Source organism: Limulus polyphemus, unplaced genomic scaffold (assembly GCF_000517525.1).
Source record: "Limulus polyphemus unplaced genomic scaffold, Limulus_polyphemus-2.1.2 Scaffold232, whole genome shotgun sequence".
NCBI classification, from domain to species: Eukaryota; Metazoa; Arthropoda; class Merostomata; order Xiphosura; family Limulidae; genus Limulus; species Limulus polyphemus.
Window position 1 is genome coordinate 462,677 of NW_013665842.1, and position 11,263 is coordinate 473,939.

The following is an 11,263-nucleotide window of genomic DNA, read 5'->3' on the forward strand; positions in this document are numbered from 1 at the left end:
TTGTTGAACTACCAGACGAAGTGCTATGTAATGTTGCAAGTAGCAGGGGTACCTTTGTTGAACTACCAGACAGAAGTGCTATGTAATGTTGCAAGTAGCAGGGGTACCTTTGTTGAACTACCAGACAGAAGTGCTATGTAATGTTGCAAGTAGCAGGGGTACCTTTGTTGAAATGTTATCATCACTAGCATTGTCGTGTATCTTTTCACTCTCACAAATTTTGTTTTTGTCTTTATGTTTTGTTTTTGTTATGAATGTCTATTATCATGGACGTTGCAAGGGGGTTTGTCAGGTGTCAATTGCGTTTCGCAAGGGGAACTTGTCGGGGATCAACTGCGTGTCGCAGGGGGTTTGTTGTACAGTTACATTGCAGTACAATTTCCACTTATGCAAAATTATCGACGCGAAACGGACATGAACTTTGCAATGAACTGCTAATGGCTGACGGCTCACTTAGGCCTGTAAGTAATATTACTTTCAGAAACGACCTCCCCATCCTCCGGCGAAGCCCATGATCACAACATGAAAAACAATTTATATAGCATACATTGCATTTCTAACTGTTGCACTCAACACTGAATGCAAACAGGTGCAAAGAAAACCAGCAGCTGAAACCGTAACTGACAACGACCTCAATTACGGGACACAGAGGCTGCCAGTGTCACAAACTTAGCTACTGCCTTTTATCAATATGGTATTTTATTTTTATTAACTTGCTTGATGTTATTTTTTTATATAATTTTTGTTCTATGTTATTATTAGGAATAGAACACATTTCCCTTTTAGGGCCTTCTCGTATTTCTCGGTGTTAAACACATCATGCAACTTAGAATCAAGTTATATTCTGTCGAGCTACTGTACATATTTAATCATTCTCAATCATTATAAGGGGTCGAACTACAAGTTATATAAGTTCGTTAACGTTAGTATATATATTTTTCATTTGTATGATATTATTTAAATTGAGGTTGAAGTAAAGTATATGTTTTTCCTTAAGGAGATCATTATGCGAAAATGTTAGAAGTATTTTGAACAAAACCAGATAATTGAAACTTGTAATGTTATAACCTGGAAAAAGCAAAATAATTATTATAAAATAATGCCAATCAGCTCCAGTTAAGTGTTATGTAAATCAGGCATGTAAAGGTCAGTTATTTGATCTAAAATGCATAATTGTCTCACATAATATTATCTCATTTGTTACTTTGAAATGAATCACAGAAGATAAAGTGCTCAAAATTATTTTAACCATGTTAGACTTCGGAGAGAACATTTGGATTTCACTTTTTTTGGAGATCTATCGGACGAACAGAATTCAGTCACTCATAATAGGCTATTGTAAACAAGTTTCAAAGTGCCGTTATTAGAATGTATAAACTGCTTCCAAACTGACAGTATGGTTGCTCGGACTCTTGGACAAAACAAACTATCATCCGCAATATAAGTAAACGACCCCTGTTTGTCAATTAAGTATTTGCTTATTTCTGATATTCTTGAGAAGCTACATAAGGGTTGGTTGTGATAGCTGTCCCTAATTTGAAAGAGGTTATTAGTCAAAAGCACCCACTAAGAGCTGTTTGGCTACCCTAATCGAATAGTAGGATCTGACCGTTACTTTTATAACACACACACAGCCTAAAAGTGCAATGCGCAATTCCGAGGCAACAGGACGCGAAACGTAGACCTTTGTCTTCACATGTTGGTACCCTAACCGCTAGGGTATGGCCAGCCAACGCATTTTGCGACTTTATGGATTTTCTACCGTGCTGAAAATGGACTGGTATGATCATACGAAATCGGGAAGAAAAAATAAGTCAGCTGAAAAAAACTCCTTAACTATTGTTTTCAAACAGAACAAAACAACAATAATAACAGGACAAAGAAATCGAATGAAAATGTTGACAATCTCTGCTCGATATATCCCAAGAGAAATATCACCAGTAGATGTACCATATGCAGTTTACTAATATTTGGTTTGCCAGTTCATACAAGAGGTGCCGACTGACATTCGAGACAAAACATGACTGAAATCACTTACGGCTGAGAGAAAGTTGAGAGAAAGGCTAACTGATGTTTTTTTTGATAGATTACTGAGGATAGCTTTTCAGGAGTTTATCTCATGTATGATTCTCGTTTTGTCCGAGTGCAATTGCATAAAATAAAGTAATGAAAAAACCATACAGTTAAGAGGTCACTAAGGATTCTTGGTTGACTCCCTTTTTAAAGCAATTTTTTTTAAAGTTGCCAAAGAGAAAGGTAGCACATTTCAGAAAAATGTCGGAGTTAAATATTTAAACTGTAGACTTCTTACGTTTCTTAGGCGTTTTGCTGGTTGTGTAACAGAAAGCAAAATGAAACAAATGTCCGAGCTAACCTCTTTCTTCTTATTTTATTTTTATTTTAGAACAAGCGTGGAAAATACTTCGAAATCAAAAATACGACATAAAACTTTTTTGAGGGACTCATTTCTGCGCTACAAGGCAAGGAGGAGTCTTTGCTGGTTTTTACGCATGTTTTATACTATTTCTTTTTTGATTGGGAAAACAGGCCTAATATCATTGTGAAGATTAGGGTAATCTCGAGGACACCCCCGTTTTTTGGGTTATGCTAGTCTTCTTCATTTTACGTTGTGAAAACTCTGAAAAATACTATAGATAGTTCATTTATTCATGGAAAGGGAATGACAGGTTTTTGATTTATTTTCGTATGCTTGTCTCCTTTTCAATGTTTAAGTAATCATGACAGTGTATCGCTCCAGTCGAAACTCCCCCGACATGCCTTTTAGAATATCCTGTTACTTTTCTGCTTTTTCCCCTCTCTTTCCTCCTCCTCGGCTTCAGAAAATGGCGTTTGATAAACATATCCGTGGATGCTGTGTTTATGTTTATGAGTTATATTACTTCTGACAAGTTACTTTCGATGAAGTGTAAGTCTGTCCTAACACATTTTCCTCAGTGCAATCTTTTCCATGTTCGTTACTATAAAGAGTCACAGCCACCAACATTTTTCGTCGTTGGTTCTTTGGTTTGCATGGGTTGTAGATTTTTGTTTTAGCTTACTGTTCTTACTTGTTTAACGTTGCTTTTGCAGATCCGCTTTCCTTGTGACACAGAATAGAATGTGCCACTTTTTTACTTTTCCATGTTTACGTGTTTTGGGTTGTCTACTTTTTATAATTTTTCGTACGTGACGACCAAATTCCAACTAATAATAATTCAGGTACTGCTGTTGACGAGTCCTCTTTTTTTACTTCTTTCCTTCCTGTTTAATTTCGAAAGACTGCAGAGCAGATATCTATTCATGTGTGCTTACTTCCCAAATTTTATAGATATGGCTCTCTTCTTTCCCCTGGTGGTATTTAACATAATTTGTGCGAATAACACAAAGACTTGAAATGAGCAGACACTTTAATGAAACAATTTAAATAAATTATTCTCTAAGGAAACTTTTGGAAGCAATGTGAAGAATTAATTATGGATACAAATTATATTGCGTTAGTGTGCAGTGAAAAGTCGGAAAGCGTTAGTTATATTTTGAATAAGATTTTCGTCTCTAATCGATATGATTTCAGATGAAAAGCACCTGTGCTTTCCAAAATGTTTAACAGATGGCAGAACCGTCTTAAAAGAAATTGTAATGTTTGTTAAATTTTCTCGCAAAGCTACTCGAGGCCTATTATGTACGCTGGTCGTGCCTAGTTTTCAAGTGATAGTCTATAGGGAAGGCAGGTAGTCAACATCACCCACCGTCAACTGTTGGGTTACTCTTTAACAAATAATAAAGGGACTGATAACCAACCAAATTATAACACCACCACGGATGAAAAGGCGAGCATGTTCGGTGATGGGTTTCGATCCCTCGACCCATGGATTAGATTGCTAGTCGTGTGCCTCAACCACTAAGCCATGCCACGGCGGAAATTTTACTCGTGCCATGTTGTTGCTGTTATATAAGTGGAAAGCTACACGATGGAATATCTGCACTTCACTCTTCGCAGTGATCGATCCAATAATTATAGCGTCATAAGCCTCCAAGCTGAGCTACCGGGGTACATTTAATGAAAGAAGTAATAATATCTACTTGTATATAATTTTTTTTCGAGAACATACGTCATAATTTTCCAATATGATCAACACTTCATTCCAATCCATTAAAATAAAACTAAAGGTATATACTTTTACCCATATTTCTATAACCATTATACAATTATGAATGGAGGGTCTGACTTAACAGTAGTATTATAAAAATTTTAGGAATTATGGACTTGGTATCGTCAAGCATAATTTATTTATTTATTGCAAGCAACACTTAAACCTGGTTGCATAGTAATGCACAAGTTTTAGATCTTTAATTACTTTGCACTTCCAGAAAGTCCAATAATAATAAAAAAAAAACAGTCAAGTACCTGAGGAATTTTGAAAAAAGGAAATTATTTCGTACTTATTTAAATAAACCTCGTCAACTTTCAGTTAAATGTAAATTGAAAATAAAACGAATTGTTACTCTGTGAACTATATATACAATACCCCATAATTCCAGTAGGAAATTAAAGCTTTTGGCGAAGACAAACCAATTACACTGTTTGTGTTATGTTATTTCATTTGATATTTTTTTTGCAATTTATAGAACTCTATTATTCAAACATTTTGACAATTGAGTTAGGAAAAAAACGACCTTTTCTACTACTGCTAATATATATATATATATATATATATGTGTATATATATATGAATTTCAACCAACGTTTCGCCATTGCGGCTTTTTTAGGGCTAGTAATACAATAACTGTAAGTATCCTCTCTGAAGTTATTTTTCTTTTTCTTACTAATGGACAGAACTGGTTTAAGTTGCGATTTAATATGTACCAGTCTGTTCAATTATTTTACAGAGAAATAATTCCTTAACTGACTGAAGTGGTTCAATGAGATTTAACAAGAGAAATCAGTTTGGTTGTTCTTAACGGGAGAGGTAGTCCACACCCTGGTGCTCATGATAATCTATTACAAGCTAGAGTTTGAATGACTGGAAAACGAAATAAGTAGGCGTGGGGGCATTATTCGTAATATGTCACTGTAGACAAAGTATCACTCACAATCTTGAATTACTGTCGGATCAATTTTGTTTTACCGAACATTAGTCCATTAATGGTATCCAACGATCATGGTGATTCTTCTTGTGTTGTCAAAACGCTATAAAAAGAAACGGTGAATACCGTCATTTATCTCATTTTCTGAACAAACTCTGGTAACTGATAACAGAGTTACAGATGAACATATTTTTGGATATGCACGAATTTCTAAGCATACTCTGAAAAACGTACTTGTAATCCAGAATTATCTTTTATTTTTTATAAGATGAATATGCGTCTTATGTTCCGTTTTCACTCTCATGTCACGTCACCAAGATCTTCAAACTGTTCATTGTTTAGATGTATATGATATAACGACAAATAAAGGCTGTTGAGCTTCCAGTTAAAAACATGCAAAGCTTCGATTTTGCATTAAATGTTTATTGAATTACCATAAAAAACCAACAAACAAATAAAGCAGTGAGTAAACAAGTTGTTAAACTGGTTTATAGCAGCTGTTCAACAGCACGTTCATGGATATGCAAGTGGTAAAAAATACTTAGAGTTTTTCTTTTATCTTTTAAAAGAAACTGTTGACTGTTGATACTGCAATTAAAATGTTTAAAAATTAAGAAAAGTCTTTTTTGATGTATCTTTTATTATAGTTGTGCCAACAGAGTTTGTAGTTGACCAATCGACACGAAACTTTTATCCTAAAACAGTGACTTATGAAAACGAATATTGGGAATTTGTTTGAAGATCCCCCAGAACACAAGCAATAAACTGTTTTATTGTCTCCTGAAACGAAACTTGTGTAAAGGCTGAACTTTGCTTTTTATGTAAAGCACAGAGATAACGTTTCTCCAAGAACGTATTTGACATTTAATTTTTTTTAAACATTTGGGGAGTATTTAATCACAATACAACCTAAAAATTTCTGTAATAACATATTTTATTTCCGGTGTAATTCCAAATAACGTTAATTAACATTAGAATCTTCCGAGAACAATCAGTGTGACTGCAACTTTACGTAAAACAGAGCTTTTTTTTCTTTTACTTTTCCAAAATAGTGTTAAAGGTTTATTGCTTAAGTTCTATATAAACTTATCATTAAATTGATAAAATTAATAAACAAATTAATAGAAAAATAAATAAAAACGTGTATAAGGTTTTCTTCTGTAATTACATTGAGCTCATTTACGACAACAGTAAGAGGGTAATGTGCATTAGATTAAACTCATTTACGACAACACTAAGAGGGTAATGTGCATTAGATTAAGCTCATTTATGACTTAAGTAGAGGGTAATGTGCATTAAGTTATGCTCACTTAGGACTTAAGTAGAGGTTAATACGCATTAAATTAAACTAATTTATGATCTCAGTAGGGGTAATGCCCATTATATTAAGCTCTAAGATCACTAGATAACACATAAAAGTTTGTGACACTACTTTAATTCGACATATAGTTTAAGAGAAAACTAATAGCTACACATTAATACGAAATCAAACACTGTTAGCCAGGTAGGTTAATACTTACAATACAGCTTAAGGTTAACAATCCTTTCCAAGCTCAAATTTGGTGTTGGATTTTATCAGCAAAACGTTTGTAGCCTTATTGCCATTGCTATTTGGGTGTTTCCTATAATAAATGCTTTAAGTCGGTTTCTTTCTCCCCCCCTCCTTCCATCTAGTGGCTCAACGGTAAGCCTGAGTACTTATAGCCAGCTGTGTAGTTTTGGGCTTAAGCACAAACGTATACACGCAGTTTTATCTTTATCAAAATAAGTACAGAACAATTCAATTTGTCGAATAAAGGTTTTCAAAACTGTATATCTTTTTACAGTAACCATAAGTTTTAGTCTACCTTCAACTAGTTTTAGGCTTACTCGAGGAGTGACATGTAATAAAAGCTGAGGCTTCTAAGGATTATCATTTAAAGCTGGTGACAATCTAGAGCATCGTATGACTTATAAAGCTCAACTTTTCAAAATCATTTGTTGTAATGTCATGCTACAGATTAGGACGTGTTTCCTAAAATATACACCAAAAGATTCCTCGGTCTCAGACACTTATGTCTAAATGCCAAGATCCTCTTTCTATCTCAATTTTCTCTGACCTTTTCTCAAAATCTCCATTGATTTCCACTATAACGAAAGTGGTCGACTTTCGGTGTGACCTCGAAATATATTTCTTATGAGTTAATCGATTGATACTTGGGAGATAGTCAGTCAAAACTGATAAAGTCCAGATGAAAACATCTTGAGTTAGCTTGTGTGAAAACAGTATTCCCGCAGTGTGGATAAGTCGTATTGAACGAAATTCCATTTTTCATTCATATCGCGTAAGGATTATAAAAGTCGGGTTAATATTTCTTATTCTTTTGTTGTTAAGCACAAAGCTACACAATGAACATTTTCTGCTGTACCCTTACGAGTATCGAAACTCGGTTTTTAGTGTTATAAGCCTTCAGACTTACCGCTGAGTCACAGTGAGAGGGAGGAGCTTATCAATTTTAGATAGCAAAAAAAAACTTATTGGAAAATAGTGTTTTTTTTTTACATTTCTATTTTTTTGTTTAAATGCAAAAAAGAAAAAAAACATATCCACGTGCTCTCTACCCTGAAATGTCTTCAATCTCATAGATCACTGCTCGTTCAAATAGTTTTCTTCTGACATGCTTTGCTAAAACTAATTTTCTTTCATGGTTTTGATTCTTAGTGGGATTAGGACCCGCCCTTTCGAGACCTTTCATCAGTTCTCTTGTCGCCACGCCTCAAGTGGCTGTTTTTCCTGAAGTCAGATTAGGCTATTCAGCACGCTTACACTCTAGGGTGGACAGCTAACACAAGACTTGGAATTACCTTAATCATCAGTTGAGATACGAGTTACGGAATTCGATAATGAACCTTTTAGAACTTCAGACAACCTCTTCAGTTAGTAAAAGAATGATAAAATTGTGAATGGAAGATACATAATTAATATCTCTAACCTTAATTAGACGCTATTATGTCATGCTTGCTAACTTAAATAATTACTGGTAAACATTATTATTATTCAACTATTCTTCTCTTTGACTTCTATTCAGTAAATAGACATGAAAACTTCTGATACACTTAAATTCAAAGAAGATCGAAAAAAGTCGATAATATTTTGAAAATAAAATATATTGACTAAAAGATGAAAATGGTACAACTAACCTCAGTTACTATATATATAGTTAAGGAAAAACAATGCTGGCCTTGATTGATTTCGGTCATAATAAATTTGAAAGAGTTACATTAAAATCACAACCAATTACTCTTGTATTTTGCTCATTATAAAGTAGTTTGAACTATAAGTATTTGGTAGAAGTTAAAGTCAATATTTATCGGTTCACAAATACAGCGTGTTTAACATGAGGCTTATGCAGTTCTCGCTATAAAACAATTTACTCTGACAAACGCAAATATATAAAACAACAATATATATAAACACCCTAATAGAAACACCAGATTCCCATTAGCAGGATGGCGTTACCTGGCCATACCAGTTTTTTGACCCACTGTTTAATTGTCTCTCGCTGGTTAAGATTGCATTCAGTTACAAATAACCGTCGTGTTTGGGTCTTTTTTTCACATTTTGATCGCAGTATATGCAGAGAATGGTCAGTCACATTTGGAACTGAACTATTACAGGGGTACTACATAGGCAATCAAAGTAAGTACATAAAAATGAAGATAATTAAAATATATGCAAGCCTCAGCCAGTTATGACTCTTTTGAAACAGTCCCTAAAATGATATCGTGATATATGAGTCATTTCATTGATACCAAACTTTAATTAACCAGTTTTTTGTTTTGTTTTTTATGAATCCGTTTCATAAGTGAATAGATTAAAATTCTTTAGAAGTCATTAAAAGTTTATTTAACTAACTTTGCTGAAAACGTTAGGGTCAAAGCAAAGTTCCAATTTTAACTTCGAATTTATAGGAAAGAAGTACGTGTTTTAATGACTCATTGAAATAGTTTCGCTTTGAAATCACCTATACGTTGATATGCTAGAACAATCTCTTGAGAAATCAACGCCGTTTCCGATGAGAGTTTTAATACATTCATAAGTTAAGAGTGTATATCTGGTTGTTAATAATACCATTTGAACAACTTATCCCGGAAAGTAGTTATTTTTATAACCTCAAACAACATTCTCGAGGACGATGCTTCTAATTTACCTAAATTGTTGACAGTTTTATACTTTTGATGTATTCTGCTGAATAAATGCAATTTTTTCCCCTCATTCAGTATTGGACTTAAAATGTTCTATCAAAGGAATGAGAGCTTACAAGATATATATTTGTTTCTTTTCTTAGAAGATAAAATGATTATTTTTGATGCTCACGGTGATTTGTTTGTTCGTTTTTGTTCGGTTTTGAAACCCGAATTTTAGCGTTATAATAATTACTCTTACTACCACAAACATGACAGAACACAAATACCAAGCAAAACATAAGACCACACAGATATACAGCTTGACAACATGTTGTTATAATTTATAAGGAAAGTTATAATAGAATTCAAAAAATCAAACCAGCCAACCAAAACCCAAACTCAAGAAGATAATATAATATAATAACAGTACAGTATGGAGGAAGAGGTCTACTAGAACCTGACCCTCCCAGGTCGCAAAAGATCTAAATCCCGATCCAGGGGTGGATAGGAGGGGCACTTTCGATGGTGTTTATCGAAATAATGTTACTTACATAACGATGATTTGCTTAATAAATGACACAAAAACGCCCAACTTACATAATACAAAGAGCTTGTCTGAATAAAATTCATGTCATTGTTCATTCCTAACACGTATGAACGTACGGTATTTTTAGACCATTAGACGGATATATTAAAAAGTCCAGTAAGCGATATTGCCACTTTTACTACAAAAAAAAAAAAATTGAAATAACACAGGCAATAGAGTTTCGTAATGTTTCAATTCATTATTCCGAGTTTGTTGTTGTTGTTGTTGTTTTCTGTAAACTTGCAAAAATTCTGATTACTTATTTCTTTGCAAGGTTCGAAATGTTAAATCTCCCATGAATAACCTTTTACACGTGCAAGTTCAATAATGTGTTTGGAATTGAAATACACTGTAATGAAATACTTTACGTTAAGTTTGTTTGTTTGTTTTTAATTTCGAGCAAAGCTACACGCTATCCACACTAGCCGTCCATAATTTAGCAGCGAAAGGTTAGAAAAAAAAGACAGCTAGTCATCACCCCCCACCGCTAACTCGTGGGTTACTCTTTTACCAATGAATAGTGGGATTGACCGACACATTATAACGCCCCCACGGCTGAAAAGGCGAGCATTTTTGGTGGGACGGGGATTCGAATTCACGACCCTCAGATTGCGAGTCGAGCGCCCTAACCACCTGGCCATGCCGGGCTCAAAAGAGAGGGAGTTTTTTTAAAAAAAAGATCAAATAATATATATTTATTCAGTTCGCAAAATAAGTGGAAACCAGCAACCAATAATTCTGTAAACACATACTGTATAGATAATTTAAAACTTGTGCAAAGCAGCATTTTAAAACTTCAAATGTCAATAACGTGAAATAATTTATCATATGGCAAATTACCCTACGAAAACAGAAGTTTCAAATATATATAGGGGAAAGTGTGGATTTTCATAGCTATATATAAGTTTTGAACAATTTCTTTCTTCTTCTTACTAATGAACAGAACTGGTTTAAGTTTCTAGATTTTGATTATTACAGAACTGGTTTAAGTTTCTAGATTTTGATTATTGTATCCTGTCTGAAGTCCCATTAGTAAGAAAAAGAAAAAATGACTTCAGACAGGATACAATAATCAAAATCTAGAAACTTAAACCAGTTCTGTTCATTAGTAAGAAAAAGAAACAAATTTACTTCAGACAGGGTACAATAATCAAAAATCTAGAAACTTAAACCAGTTCTGTCTATTAGTAAGAGGATGAAAAAATTAACTTCAGACAGGATACAATAATAAAAATCTAGAAACTTAAACCAGTTCTGTCTATTAGTAAGAGGATGAAAAAATTAACTTCAGACAGGATACAATAATAAAAATCTAGAAACTTAAACCAGTACTGTCCAATAGTAAGAAAAAGAAAAATTTAACTTCAGATAGAGTACAATAATCAAAATCTAGAAACTTAAACCAGTTCTGTTCATTAGTAAGAA

The 11,263-nt window shown here is 33.7% G+C and overlaps 1 protein-coding gene and 1 long non-coding RNA gene across 2 annotated transcripts in view; both read left to right on the forward strand.

Moving 5' to 3' along the window:
- The window catches only part of LOC111085087, a 20,964-nt gene extending 15,379 nt beyond the window's left edge, over window positions 1-5,585 (forward strand). The window contains exon 4 of the long non-coding RNA XR_002609947.1: window positions 4,914-5,585. This is a non-coding gene — a long non-coding RNA (uncharacterized LOC111085087). The remainder of the gene's footprint in view (window positions 1-4,913) is intronic.
- A 2,332-nt stretch (window positions 5,586-7,917) lies between these two features.
- Window positions 7,918-11,263, forward strand: part of LOC106478611 (nephrin-like) — a 147,246-nt gene continuing 143,900 nt past the window's right edge. Inside the window, exon 1 of the mRNA XM_022382231.1 lies at window positions 7,918-7,940. The gene's annotated coding sequence lies outside the window, so the exon portion shown is untranslated. The remainder of the gene's footprint in view (window positions 7,941-11,263) is intronic.